At 35.2% G+C, this 14,925-nt stretch overlaps 1 protein-coding gene, 2 long non-coding RNA genes, 1 other non-coding gene and 3 pseudogenes across 8 annotated transcripts in view; all 7 read right to left on the bottom strand.

Moving 5' to 3' along the window:
* Nucleotides 1-8,054, bottom strand: part of LOC145199530 (uncharacterized) — a 300,653-nt gene extending 292,599 nt beyond the window's left edge. For all 5 annotated transcript variants that reach the window (XR_016447906.1, XR_016447907.1, XM_090073800.1 and 2 more), the window contains exon 1: nucleotides 3,779-8,054. The gene's annotated coding sequence lies outside the window, so the exon portion shown is untranslated. The remainder of the gene's footprint in view (nucleotides 1-3,778) is intronic.
* LOC149877588 (U2 spliceosomal RNA) lies at nucleotides 910-1,020 on the bottom strand (annotated as a pseudogene).
* On the bottom strand, nucleotides 985-3,489 carry LOC149877587 (uncharacterized). Its single transcript, XR_016447908.1, has 3 exons — nucleotides 3,420-3,489; nucleotides 3,045-3,187; nucleotides 985-1,485 (listed from the first exon to the last, which is right to left on the bottom strand). It is a non-coding gene; the product is annotated as an uncharacterized LOC149877587 (long non-coding RNA).
* Nucleotides 6,317-6,454, bottom strand: LOC149877586 (U1 spliceosomal RNA; annotated as a pseudogene).
* A 197-nt stretch (nucleotides 8,055-8,251) lies between the features above and the next one.
* Nucleotides 8,252-8,483, bottom strand: LOC149877585 (U2 spliceosomal RNA; annotated as a pseudogene).
* On the bottom strand, nucleotides 8,434-14,259 carry LOC149877584 (uncharacterized). Its single transcript, XR_016448111.1, has 3 exons — nucleotides 11,225-14,259; nucleotides 10,850-10,992; nucleotides 8,434-9,326 (listed from the first exon to the last, which is right to left on the bottom strand). It is a non-coding gene; the product is annotated as an uncharacterized LOC149877584 (long non-coding RNA).
* On the bottom strand, nucleotides 14,122-14,285 carry LOC149877583 (U1 spliceosomal RNA). The gene has a single exon (XR_016448172.1). It is a non-coding gene; the product is annotated as a U1 spliceosomal RNA (small nuclear RNA).
* Nucleotides 14,286-14,925: the final 640 nt, after the last annotated feature.

Below are 14,925 nucleotides of genomic sequence, written 5' to 3'. Positions count from 1 at the left end.
GTACTTCCGCAATTTCCTTCGTCACTGCTGCATTCGTCACTACTTCTTTAGTCACGTCGTTCGCTATCATTGGCAGTTCTCGCTCTAGCACTTCTTCCACTAAGTCCTTTGCAATCGTTTTAGGCTCTACATCGGGTAGCAGAGACTGGGCTGGATCGTTTTGTACCGCAGATTTGTCGGGCCTGCCCGCACCTTGCCCAGTATGTATAGCTCTCACTCTATATCCCTTTACAGAGATATATTTGGGCATCGGTGCTGGCAAGTCCTCCATGATCGCCACCAAGATGCCGGAGTAGTAAGGTGTGCCTTTGGTCGGTGTTTTCTTTATGACAGGCCTAGTGTAAACATGTCTTCCGAAACCGAGTTCTTCTAATGTTTTACCCACTTGGTAATTTTTTGCTTCAAGTGGGAGGCCAATTATTGAGACCGTGGTCCTTCTGCTCGGCATCCTGTTGGGCGTCGAGTTTTGGAATCTGTGGTGAAGGCCCATGATGTTAAGACCTTCCTCGATTAGCTTGTTTTTTGACTTTTCGGACTTCATCACAACTTCCAGAATGCTGTTACTTCTGATAAGTTGGATTCCGTCGAGTTCTTTGTCCAAATCTTTTTCCTCGAAAGCAACTAAAACTTCGGTTAGACTCGCTCGAACTTGAAGCGGGCAGATGATCGTATTTTTAAGAGGTACTTTATATTGCGTAGAGTAGGTAGGAGCATTAGCAGCTTGTGCATAACTCGTCGGTTTTCTGGAGGTAGAAGGTGTCGCTTTGACGCTCTCATCATCGGATACATCAGCATCGGCATCGTCGCTATACTGCATCGAGGGTTCGTCCAGAAGATTTGGATTTTTCGCACATGCCCTCATCTTCGATAGCAAATTCGCGGCCGTGTCGGCGATATCACTCGAGTCGCTTAAGCTGTCGTCCACTTGCATAGCTGAAAAAACAATAAAAATCGCTAGCCCGACCTAAAAATCAAGAACAGATACTACACTTGATCTTAGCCATTAGGCCGAGAAGCGATACTTTTTCAACGAATTTGTGTGCTGGCTCCCTCCCTTTGAACGAAAAAACTTGTGGGCATTTGAATAAGTCGATGGGTAACTGTAAGTTTGAACAATGAAAACATGGGCTCGTTGTATGAAACTAAAACTGCAACAATTTCATTCTAAAACATTTGGGTTTTTTAACCTTCTTTCAGAAATAACCCAACTAACCAAGATTTAAAAATAACACTGGGCAGCAGCAGATTCAAATGCATAATGCGATCAAAAGCCAAGTTGAACAATCCAAAATCAACTCAAAATACTAGCGCCCCGACAGATTTTTTCTGTCAAAAAACATTTGGAGAACCTCTGTATTTAAATGTTCTTTTCATCTGTTGTAACGATGGTACTTTAATCCATCACCAAAACAGCAGAGCTTAGGAAGATTTGTTTGTCATTAGCCTCAAACTTTTCCCAAATAGCAATTTCTCACAAACTAAAATCTAAAAAACAAAGTTGAAGTTTAAAAATTTGGACGGTGTAAACTAATTTAAGACTTTAAACTGAGTAGCAAGAAATATTTTTGAAATATTTCAGTTTACATATAAATTAAACAAAGCATTTTATTGGAAGAAATGAACTCCTTAAATGTTTACTGACAAAAAGGTAAAACAATTTAAAAAAGTGACCTAAAACACTCAAAACATCAAACGACAAATGGAAAAGGACAAACTTATGACCCTAAATTACAGTTGACAGCATCATGTTAGCAAAAGTAATGCATGCATACACACAAACGCGCATACATACTTACATTCAAACATGCATACATACTTACATACAATTTTCCATACATACATACATACATACATACATACATACATACATACATACATACATACATACATACATACATACATACATACAAACAAACTTCCATACATACATACATACATACATATATTCATGCATCCATGCGTCATGCCAATACCTTAGGACATTTAAACAGTGCGCTCTCAGTCCTGGACCACAGATAACCATGGGACTGATAGAGATAGCACCATACTGGAAGATATAGCTTGCCTTCATCATAATCAGGTGGAATGTCAACAAATTGATTTCTATTCATGCTAATAGCCACAGAGCCATACAGAAAACTGCAGGGAACTTTGCAATGGAGCAATTGCAGATTGTCAGGCCAACTAATGAATTTATGGCAGAGATAACGAAGAAAATCATGAAAAGCCTTGCACATCTTATCTCGATTTTTCACAAACTCACAGAGTGTGGTGAATGGAACAATGCAAAGTTTTTTTTAAAAATTTTTAATATATTACATTTTTTACATACTGCCCAACCTAAATCAAGCCTAAAAATGTATTTGCTTAAATCATAGAACCTCAGGATTGATGGAGAACAAATTTAAAAATACTATCTAGCAGACTTGGGTCAATTTCAATTGTAAATGTAATTGAATTAGGATTACTTGAAATTTTAATAGCAACTGAATTACAATGACTTGGACTTGTAATTCACTTACAAGTCATATCATTACAATTACTTGTGACTGTACCTTATAAAATACAATAACAATTACTTCATGAAAATACATTTAATTACAATTAAGTTACAGCCACAATTGAGCCAAGTCTGATGCTAACCTAACTTAACCCTTAACCAACCTTGCCCCAGAACCATATGTACACTCAAAATTCAGTACTTTCGATATTTTATTTTCAATGCTTAGACTTGCTACCTGAGGCTGGGTTAATTTTAACAAAAACTCTGTAAAACATTGAAAAGCCATGTTATGAAAAAGCCAAACAAAAGGTTTGATTCAAAGTGCATTGAACATGCCATTTAAAAAAAAAAAAATTGTCACGTATCTTTCATCAAACTAAAGGATTGTTTTAAAGAAGTGGACTTGTACAGATTGTCCATTGAAAAGTATCCCTAATTGACCATTCATTTGTTGGCCTTGTGTCAGTTTAACTGTAAAAGAAATAAAGCTGTGAACAAACTAAAGAAATTCTCAGAAAGATGCTTCTTCTGTTTCACTCACCGATACGAGCGAGAAGAACTCCTCACTTTTCCTCGCTCACTGGGATGCTCTTGTGAGTAGCAGTAGTAGCAGTGGTAGTGCAGATTTTAATACAGATATTTCAGGAACTCAAGACGGACTCTGAAAGTCTCTTGTGACTACCCCTAAAAATGCAAATTTATTTCTAAGCATTATTTTTTTTTTTAAATCAGGAACTACTTTTAAGTATTTTTGAAGACTTGAGAGAGTAAAGTGTACAAAACAGTAGTGGCTAAACTGCTTCAAGTTTTAAAATATAAGGTAGAAAACATTGAAAATAAGTAGCGCAGTACTTTTTGTTACTTAAAGCATTCTTGATAAATGATAAAAACTTAAATGGAACTCCTCTAAACTCACTTGTCTTGGTTTTGCCTTAGATACTCTTTTCTTTCATTTTTTTTTTTTTTTTTTTTTTTTTTTTTTATTAGAAACAAACCAAAAGCACCTTTTCGGCTCCTTGACGCTAGGCCGACACCAAAAACTTTAGTAGGACTGCGCGTAACCACTACACCGTTGTTAAACTAAGATCGTAGTAACTAAGTAACTAAGTTAAACTAAATTCGTGGAGCGTAGTAACTCCTTCAGTTTACCTGTCAGTTAAATGATGAAAAGTGTACGCGATCATTCGATCGTAGGCTTTTTTTTTTTATTTCATTGTTCCCCTTCCCGAAACCCCGAAATGAACGAAATACGATTGGCAAGTATTTGATGCATACCTTAATACACAGTGACTAAAATGTAGTATGTGTTTTTTCCGTGCCCAGCGAATGGTCGGAAGATAGTGCATGCTTTTAGATATCTTAGAGCTTGCGGTTTCATACTAGTGCCAAAGCCTTTGTGTGATTCTTTTTTAAAAAAAAGCAGAAGTTAGATTTTTTGCATTTAATGACAAAAAAACAAAAATTTTAGCAAGATCTAATGATTAAATTTGAATAATGATTTGTAAAAACCATGTTCTGCCTCAGTTGCACATAAAATGATCATATTCTAATCAAGAAGTAGTTAAGCTCTCTCAATCTTTTATTTTCTGCAACCTTCCTAAAGAAAAACATTCGTTATTCAAAAGAAATTATTCAAACAGTTTTTTGTTTTCTTTTCTTTCTTTTCCATTTGTGATCAAATTATGGTTAGTACTAACGGTAGCACATTGCATCCACTTCCTTGTTATTAGTATTTTCTTACCAGCATTAACAACATTCGTTATTTCGTAACTATCCAATTAATGCTTAATAGTTTTAAAATTTACCACAAAAGACTACATTAACTGTCTTGTAAGCGCCAATAAGAATATAATTAAATAAGTATACAACGCCTGGAAGGAAGAAATGTGCTGCTGTTTGTCTTTCTATAATCATCAACGAAGAAATGAAAAAGAAAAATCGGACTCTGGTTTGATTGACAATTCTCAATGCAATTTATACATTCTTGACGCACACAAACATGGTGACAAACAAACAATACTAGGAGCCAATAGTAATTTGCTAAAATTTGATTTTTTTTTTTTTGCAGGAATAGAGTTCTTATAGTTTTCGTTTCTAAAAAAGAAAAAAAAAAAAAAAAATGAAGAAAGAAAACAAGTCAAACAAAAAAACAACAACAACAAAAAACAAATAGGTTTTCAGTTGTTCATAGACTAAGACGGATTAGAACAACTCGAGTATTTTATTTTAGCAGCTAATTTGTTCTCGGCGATGTTTGCTCCATAAAATATAACGATTGCAACAGATATTTTCATTTGAACCCATTTTCTAATGCGTATAATGTTTTTAAAATTTGTGTGGCATAAGACTCTCGTCTCTTTCTCTTGCGCTTCTTGTCACCAGTTCCAGCGACTTTTCCGCCTTTCTTACCAGCGCGCTTCTCGCCTTTTTTTGCCACCTTTGGCGCTTGTTTTCCTCCGGCTTTTGGTGCGTCAGATCATTTCGACGAGCTTAGCAGTGAAAATTTTTTCTTCTTTGTTTTCATTGCATTGCAACTGGATTTAATTTAAAGTAGATTTGTGGTTTCCAACTTGATAACTTTTCCGTTCTACGCACTTCTATTGGTTTTTAAAAGATTACGTCATTTGAGCATTGTTTATTTCTTTTTCACTATTGGTCAAAAAACTCTTTTCTGTTTAACAAAAAGCCGCACGAGATCTCTAGTCTGTCAGTCTGTTTTCAGTAGAAAACAAAATGTAAGCACGTGGAAAAGGTGGAAAAGCTAAGGCTAAGAGTGGCTTTCTTCAGTTTCCTGTTGGTCGTGTCTAATCTCATCGGTTTAGGCGCACCATCTACTTAGCTGGAGTTTTTGAAAACCTCTCCGCCGAAAATGTTAGAGCTAGCTGGTAATGCTGCACGCGATAACCAGAGAGCCAGGATCATTCCTCGTCGTTTGCAGCTAGCTGTTCGCAACGACGAAGAAGTTAAACAAGCTGTTGTTTGGTGTTACAATCGCGAGCAGCGGTGTGTTGCCAAACATTCAGGCTATGTTGCAATCGTTCCAAAACGGCAATCTAAACAATACCAAAGGCTAATTTCATAGCTACACACCTGTTCAAAGATTATTGTTAAGGCATTGGAAACTTACGCGAAGTTGATTTGTAGACTTGCTGTAACTGATCCAAACATGCAATAATAGCTGTTTTCAAGTCATAAACTACAAGTCAAAAAATATACCAGAATCCAATATGAAATATACAAAAATGGATGGAAATTGTTACTATTGTTGTTACTATCATTACTGTTAGTTTGTTATTGCCATTACTTATTTTTTATGATTATTACGATTGTTATTATCGTTATTATCATTGCTGTTGGTATTATTATTAGTCTGTTATTGCTATCATCATCTTTTATTACCATTATTACGATTGTTATTATTTTCAATCTTACTATTATTATCATAATTTTATTATTGCGACTATTTTTTTTTTCTTTCAACAATTGTTACCATTATTGTTTTTTATTACAGCCACACATTGTATGATTTCTGGTGTTGCAGCCGTTCGATCACGCTTACTGTTTGCGACTAGATTTTCATTGATTTTATAAGAAAGAAAAAAAAACAACAACAACAACAAAGAACTTTTGAACGAAATAAAATGTGTTTACACTTTTAGGAAGCTTTGTTTACCTTCTCACTGACAAATCTTCACTCGAGGATATATACATAACATATAAATACACATAAAATATACCTTTTCTCAAATACTCGTTTACGTCCAGTAACTCATAGAGGGCTGAGTGAGGGTTTTTTTTTTTTTGCATCTTTAAAGGGGGCGAGCGCGAACGCAGGCCCCCACTACCAGAAATTGTACGGTCGAGTTACCGACGTTAGCGGTAATCGCAGGGGTCAGCCCAGGCGAAGTGCAATGCAAGAGCCTCACCCTGGAAGAAGCCCCATGTTGATCAGATATTATGATTTTTATTTCGGGTCCTCCAGCTAGTTGCCTTGCGGACCCTAGTCATGATATACACGAGTTTCCGTTTACAATATTAAAAAAATGAAAAATATATAATCTCGTGACTATCATGACGCGAACAAAAAGTGGCCTCAAAAAAATAAAAGAAAAAGTGAAAAAAAAAGGCCAGAAAAAGTAACCAAAAGAAAATATTCTAAAAAAAGGAAATGAAAAAGTTTAAAAGTTTCAAATGGAGAGCAGAGTTGATTACTTCAAAAAAGCGTCTCAAATTTGCTTATTTTTTGGAATTCGAATTTCATTGAGAAATTATTGCCTTATATGGAGCGTTGTTCGCGTGTTTTTATCTCCTCCTTTGGTTATATAGAAAATAATGTTTTAACAATATAGCGTTTAAAAAATAAAAATTTGAAATAAATTTGACTAAAATTAAATGTTTAGTGTTTTTAATTTTCTTTCATTAAGAAGTGTTAATTCTCTTGATGTCTTTTTTCCTTGGAGTCGGAGGCGGTCCGCTCCTTTTATTTGTAGTTTTCTCGTCGCTTTCTTTTTGTTGTCTTTTTTCTTTCCTAATTTCTGTTTTTGATTTTACTAAAGTGAACTCTGTCTCCTTTTCACTTATATCTAAATTTCTGCTCTGGGTTAACTCATTAAGCTTTTCAACTAATAAACAACGGATATCGTATGGTAGGCTTCTTAGTTCTTCTTGAAATTCTTCGTTTATTTCAGTGGCGGTCACTTTCTTCATTAAGTCAAATATATATTCGTCGGTGATAAGTTCTTTTTCCTCGATATTTGTTTGGATGTTATTTTGTGAGTTCGAAGTTATAGTGTTCTTTTCTAAAGTAGAATCATTTAAATTTACTGGTTGGGTGGTCACTCTGATATTATTTTTTTCCTTAGGTGATTCTTCTTCGTCACTAGTTGGTTCTGTGTTTTTATTCATCTCGGCGTCATTTTTTTTCATTTCTGTGCATCTAGCATTCGGGGGATGCGAGTTCTTGCACACTCCGCACAGGAAGGACTTTCCAGCGAAGTGCATCGCGACTCGCACGCCCCCAATTTCTATGAAGTGCGGTAGGTCTTTTAACGGTACTTTGAGTTTAACTCGAAAAAGTCTCCTGCCATCTCTGAGGCTTTTGTCGAAATCGTAGGTTGTGTGTGTAATGGTGTATATTTCATCTACAAAAGGGTCTAATGCTTCGAGTAGCTCTTCATCGTTGATTAGCGGATCGCATTTAAATGTAATCAAAAATCCAATTTCGGTTCTTCTTTTTTTCGATATGGTCCTGTTATGGTTACTAATTTTCAGATCTGAATTTATAAAAGCATCAGCGTCGATCGTCTGATAGAACTCTATGATCCAGTGGCCTTTGCTTCTATGGGTAAGGCTCGAAACCTTTCCTCTGCCGATTATTCGGTGGATCTCGTCATTAATTTCTTTCGCACGAGTTTCAATGTATTTGCGGTTTTGAGATTCAGAAGGGTCCATAAATATGTTGATGTCGACTATTTTTTCCACTCGCGAGGCTTGATGTTTCTTTGTAGCTTCGGCATATGAAGACATATTCGAGATGAGTTTTCTTGATGGTCGCTAGTTAGTAATTCTCTGCTGTGATCTTCAGCCTGAGGAGAAAAAAAAAAGACCCATGTTGATCAGGTTTACTTCCCCGTCAGGTAAGTATGCCTTTCCCGTTGTGTGGGGAGCCTCGGACGTGCCCCAATCTTCGCAATTGTGGTTTTTTGATTGGACCCTAACCGCATCGTTCCGTTTTTTTTTCTTTTCTCTTTTTAATGGGCCGCACTCAGCAGTAGTGCAACGCCGAGGCAACCCGCGGTCAGGGCGAGGTAAACCTACGATCCCTTGACCAAATGCCAAAAATCAGATTAATATATGAGCCGGACTATGCCGGCGTACCAGATATTAAACTGATAAGAACAGATACTACACTTGATCTTTTTTTTTTTTTTTTTTTATTTCCTTTAACGTCTCATCAGCCATCGGCAGCTGTGGACGGGAGGATGTTCGGCGCTTGCCTACGTCACCCCATTTTACGTCTTGTCGACTGATGTTAAAGCCAACCCTTGACGGATCTACCTTGAGGCCCCCGAGTACTCGAGTTAACGATTATTCGCGGATCCTCTGCCCGACTTTAGCAGCTCATGACCAAAGCTTCGCACACCACCCATGACCGCCTCATCGGATTTTTTACACCACCAAGTGGTGCCCGACTTTTCGACACTGAGCCTCATTCGGATCAATACACCATTAAATGATGGTGTCCGACTTTTTGGCCCAGCACCTCATCGGATTTTTTACACCACCTAGTGGTGCCCGACTTTTCGGCGTAAGGATGATGATACTACACTTGATCTTAGCCATTAGGCCGAGAAGCGATACTTTTTCAACGAATTTGTGTGCTGGCTCCCTCCCTTTGAACGAAAAAACTTGTGGGCATTTGAATAAGTCGATGGGTAACTGTAAGTTTGAACAATGAAAACATGGGCTCGTTGTATGAAACTAAAACTGCAACAATTTCATTCTAAAACATTTGGGTTTTTTAACCTTCTTTCAGAAATAACCCAACTAACCAAGATTTAAAAATAACACTGGGCAGCAGCAGATTCAAATGCATAATGCGATCAAAAGCCAAGTTGAACAATCCAAAATCAACTCAAAATACTAGCGCCCCGACAGATTTTTTCTGTCAAAAAACATTTGGAGAACCTCTGTATTTAAATGTTCTTTTCATCTGTTGTAACGATGGTACTTTAATCCATCACCAAAACAGCAGAGCTTAGGAAGATTTGTTTGTCATTAGCCTCAAACTTTTCCCAAATAGCAATTTCTCACAAACTAAAATCTAAAAAACAAAGTTGAAGTTTAAAAATTTGGACGGTGTAAACTAATTTAAGACTTTAAACTGAGTAGCAAGAAATATTTTTGAAATATTTCAGTTTACATATAAATTAAACAAAGCATTTTATTGGAAGAAATGAACTCCTTAAATGTTTACTGACAAAAAGGTAAAACAATTTAAAAAAGTGACCTAAAACACTCAAAACATCAAACGACAAATGGAAAAGGACAAACTTATGACCCTAAATTACAGTTGACAGCATCATGTTAGCAAAAGTAATGCATGCATACACACAAACGCGCATACATACTTACATTCAAACATGCATACATACTTACATACAATTTTCCATACATACATACATACATACATACATACATACATACATACAAACAAACTTCCATACATACATACATACATACATATATTCATGCATCCATGCGTCATGCCAATACCTTAGGACATTTAAACAGTGCGCTCTCAGTCCTGGACCACAGATAACCATGGGACTGATAGAGATAGCACCATACTGGAAGATATAGCTTGCCTTCATCATAATCAGGTGGAATGTCAACAAATTGATTTCTATTCATGCTAATAGCCACAGAGCCATACAGAAAACTGCAGGGAACTTTGCAATCGAGCAATTGCAGATTGTCAGGCCAACTAATGAATTTATGGCAGAGATAACGAAGAAAATCATGAAAAGCCTTGCACATCTTATCTCGATTTTTCACAAACTCACAGAGTGTGGTGAATGGAACAATGCAAAGTTTTTTTTAAAAATTTTTAATATATTACATTTTTTACATACTGCCCAACCTAAATCAAGCCTAAAAATGTATTTGCTTAAATCATAGAACCTCAGGATTGATGGAGAACAAATTTAAAAATACTATCTAGCAGACTTGGGTCAATTTCAATTGTAAATGTAATTGAATTAGGATTACTTGAAATTTTAATAGCAACTGAATTACAATGACTTGGACTTGTAATTCACTTACAAGTCATATCATTACAATTACTTGTGACTGTACCTTATAAAATACAATAACAATTACTTCATGAAAATACATTTAATTACAATTAAGTTACAGCCACAATTGAGCCAAGTCTGATGCTAACCTAACTTAACCCTTAACCAACCTTGCCCCAGAACCATATGTACACTCAAAATTCAGTACTTTCGATATTTTATTTTCAATGCTTAGACTTGCTACCTGAGGCTGGGTTAATTTTAACAAAAACTCTGTAAAACATTGAAAAGCCATGTTATGAAAAAGCCAAACAAAAGGTTTGATTCAAAGTGCATTGAACATGCCATTTAAAAAAAAAAAAATTGTCACGTATCTTTCATCAAACTAAAGGATTGTTTTAAAGAAGTGGACTTGTACAGATTGTCCATTGAAAAGTATCCCTAATTGACCATTCATTTGTTGGCCTTGTGTCAGTTTAACTGTAAAAGAAATAAAGCTGTGAACAAACTAAAGAAATTCTCAGAAAGATGCTTCTTCTGTTTCACTCACCGATACGAGCGAGAAGAACTCCTCACTTTTCCTCGCTCACTGGGATGCTCTTGTGAGTAGCAGTAGTAGCAGTGGTAGTGCAGATTTTAATACAGATATTTCAGGAACTCAAGACGGACTCTGAAAGTCTCTTGTGACTACCCCTAAAAATGCAAATTTATTTCTAAGCATTATTTTTTTTTTTAAATCAGGAACTACTTTTAAGTATTTTTGAAGACTTGAGAGAGTAAAGTGTACAAAACAGTAGTGGCTAAACTGCTTCAAGTTTTAAAATATAAGGTAGAAAACATTGAAAATAAGTAGCGCAGTACTTTTTGTTACTTAAAGCATTCTTGATAAATGATAAAAACTTAAATGGAACTCCTCTAAACTCACTTGTCTTGGTTTTGCCTTAGATACTCTTTTCTTTCATTTTTTTTTTTTTTTTTTTTTTTTTTTTTTATTAGAAACAAACCAAAAGCACCTTTTCGGCTCCTTGACGCTAGGCCGACACCAAAAACTTTAGTAGGACTGCGCGTAACCACTACACCGTTGTTAAACTAAGATCGTAGTAACTAAGTAACTAAGTTAAACTAAATTCGTGGAGCGTAGTAACTCCTTCAGTTTACCTGTCAGTTAAATGATGAAAAGTGTACGCGATCATTCGATCGTAGGCTTTTTTTTTTTATTTCATTGTTCCCCTTCCCGAAACCCCGAAATGAACGAAATACGATTGGCAAGTATTTGATGCATACCTTAATACACAGTGACTAAAATGTAGTATGTGTTTTTTCCGTGCCCAGCGAATGGTCGGAAGATAGTGCATGCTTTTAGATATCTTAGAGCTTGCGGTTTCATACTAGTGCCAAAGCCTTTGTGTGATTCTTTTTTAAAAAAAAGCAGAAGTTAGATTTTTTGCATTTAATGACAAAAAAACAAAAATTTTAGCAAGATCTAATGATTAAATTTGAATAATGATTTGTAAAAACCATGTTCTGCCTCAGTTGCACATAAAATGATCATATTCTAATCAAGAAGTAGTTAAGCTCTCTCAATCTTTTATTTTCTGCAACCTTCCTAAAGAAAAACATTCGTTATTCAAAAGAAATTATTCAAACAGTTTTTTGTTTTCTTTTCTTTCTTTTCCATTTGTGATCAAATTATGGTTAGTACTAACGGTAGCACATTGCATCCACTTCCTTGTTATTAGTATTTTCTTACCAGCATTAACAACATTCGTTATTTCGTAACTATCCAATTAATGCTTAATAGTTTTAAAATTTACCACAAAAGACTACATTAACTGTCTTGTAAGCGCCAATAAGAATATAATTAAATAAGTATACAACGCCTGGAAGGAAGAAATGTGCTGCTGTTTGTCTTTCTATAATCATCAACGAAGAAATGAAAAAGAAAAATCGGACTCTGGTTTGATTGACAATTCTCAATGCAATTTATACATTCTTGACGCACACAAACATGGTGACAAACAAACAATACTAGGAGCCAATAGTAATTTGCTAAAATTTGATTTTTTTTTTTTTGCAGGAATAGAGTTCTTATAGTTTTCGTTTCTAAAAAAGAAAAAAAAAAAAAAAAATGAAGAAAGAAAACAAGTCAAACAAAAAAACAACAACAACAAAAAACAAATAGGTTTTCAGTTGTTCATAGACTAAGACGGATTAGAACAACTCGAGTATTTTATTTTAGCAGCTAATTTGTTCTCGGCGATGTTTGCTCCATAAAATATAACGATTGCAACAGATATTTTCATTTGAACCCATTTTCTAATGCGTATAATGTTTTTAAAATTTGTGTGGCATAAGACTCTCGTCTCTTTCTCTTGCGCTTCTTGTCACCAGTTCCAGCGACTTTTCCGCCTTTCTTACCAGCGCGCTTCTCGCCTTTTTTTGCCACCTTTGGCGCTTGTTTTCCTCCGGCTTTTGGTGCGTCAGATCATTTCGACGAGCTTAGCAGTGAAAATTTTTTCTTCTTTGTTTTCATTGCATTGCAACTGGATTTAATTTAAAGTAGATTTGTGGTTTCCAACTTGATAAATTTTCCGTTCTACGCACTTCTATTGGTTTTTAAAAGATTACGTCATTTGAGCATTGTTTATTTCTTTTTCACTATTGGTCAAAAAACTCTTTTCTGTTTAACAAAAAGCCGCACGAGATCTCTAGTCTGTCAGTCTGTTTTCAGTAGAAAACAAAATGTAAGCACGTGGAAAAGGTGGAAAAGCTAAGGCTAAGAGTGGCTTTCTTCAGTTTCCTGTTGGTCGTGTCTAATCTCATCGGTTTAGGCGCACCATCTACTTAGCTGGAGTTTTTGAAAACCTCTCCGCCGAAAATGTTAGAGCTAGCTGGTAATGCTGCACGCGATAACCAGAGAGCCAGGATCATTCCTCGTCGTTTGCAGCTAGCTGTTCGCAACGACGAAGAAGTTAAACAAGCTGTTGTTTGGTGTTACAATCGCGAGCAGCGGTGTGTTGCCAAACATTCAGGCTATGTTGCAATCGTTCCAAAACGGCAATCTAAACAATACCAAAGGCTAATTTCATAGCTACACACCTGTTCAAAGATTATTGTTAAGGCATTGGAAACTTACGCGAAGTTGATTTGTAGACTTGCTGTAACTGATCCAAACATGCAATAATAGCTGTTTTCAAGTCATAAACTACAAGTCAAAAAATATACCAGAATCCAATATGAAATATACAAAAATGGATGGAAATTGTTACTATTGTTGTTACTATCATTACTGTTAGTTTGTTATTGCCATTACTTATTTTTTATGATTATTACGATTGTTATTATCGTTATTATCATTGCTGTTGGTATTATTATTAGTCTGTTATTGCTATCATCATCTTTTATTACCATTATTACGATTGTTATTATTTTCAATCTTACTATTATTATCATAATTTTATTATTGCGACTATTTTTTTTTTCTTTCAACAATTGTTACCATTATTGTTTTTTATTACAGCCACACATTGTATGATTTCTGGTGTTGCAGCCGTTCGATCACGCTTACTGTTTGCGACTAGATTTTCATTGATTTTATAAGAAAGAAAAAAAAACAACAACAACAACAAAGAACTTTTGAACGAAATAAAATGTGTTTACACTTTTAGGAAGCTTTGTTTACCTTCTCACTGACAAATCTTCACTCGAGGATATATACATAACATATAAATACACATAAAATATACCTTTTCTCAAATACTCGTTTACGTCCAGTAACTCATAGAGGGCTGAGTGAGGGTTTTTTTTTTTTTGCATCTTTAAAGGGGGCGAGCGCGAACGCAGGCCCCCACTACCAGAAATTGTACGGTCGAGTTACCGACGTTAGCGGTAATCGCAGGGGTCAGCCCAGGCGAAGTGCAATGCAAGAGCCTCACCCTGGAAGAAGCCCCATGTTGATCAGGTTTTTTTTTTTTTTTTTTTTGTATTGTATTTTATTGTCCTCTGGTCACTTACCATACGGACATTTATAACAAATTATGCTACATACAATTTGTGTATAAGGTCGTGTAAATTTTAATACAATCATAACTATAGTTTTGTATATAAAGCATTAAATATTGTTACAGTAAGGTAAGGTAAAAACCTTATACCGATGTTTTCCGGATGTTTTTGCTTACGGAGAAAGTTAAAAATTTTTTTTTTTTTTTTTTTTTTTTTTTTTTTAAAAAGACCGGCTTTTCTCTAGAAGTTGTATTTAAAGTAGTAAAGTGATTAGTTATACGGTTTTCATTTAGACTTTTTCTATAATTTTGTTTTAGTTAGTTTTTGCTTTTATTGAGCTTTTTTATTTTACATTATTTTCTTTGATCTCCCGTCTCAGCGTAGGCTCATAAAATATCATTGGGAAAGGAAAAAAGATTAGATAGAGGGAAGGAAAGAAAGATAGATCGAAGGAGAAGTAAAGAGAGATACTACGAGAGCTACTTAGGAATGATGGAGAGAATTAGAAAGAAACTGAGAAAAAAAAAAAAAAAAAAAAAAAAAAAAAAAAAAAAAAAAAAAAAAAAAAATTATTTATCGAATGCAAAGCGAGAGAGAAGAAAGAAGAGTTAAGGAAGAAAAGAA

This window comes from Hydra viridissima, unplaced genomic scaffold (assembly GCF_058129835.1).
Source record: "Hydra viridissima isolate aposymbiotic clone 2 unplaced genomic scaffold, HvirCarnegie_v1 scaffold_16, whole genome shotgun sequence".
NCBI classification, from domain to species: Eukaryota; Metazoa; Cnidaria; class Hydrozoa; order Anthoathecata; family Hydridae; genus Hydra; species Hydra viridissima.
This window is presented reverse-complemented; position numbering and strand designations above follow the sequence as displayed.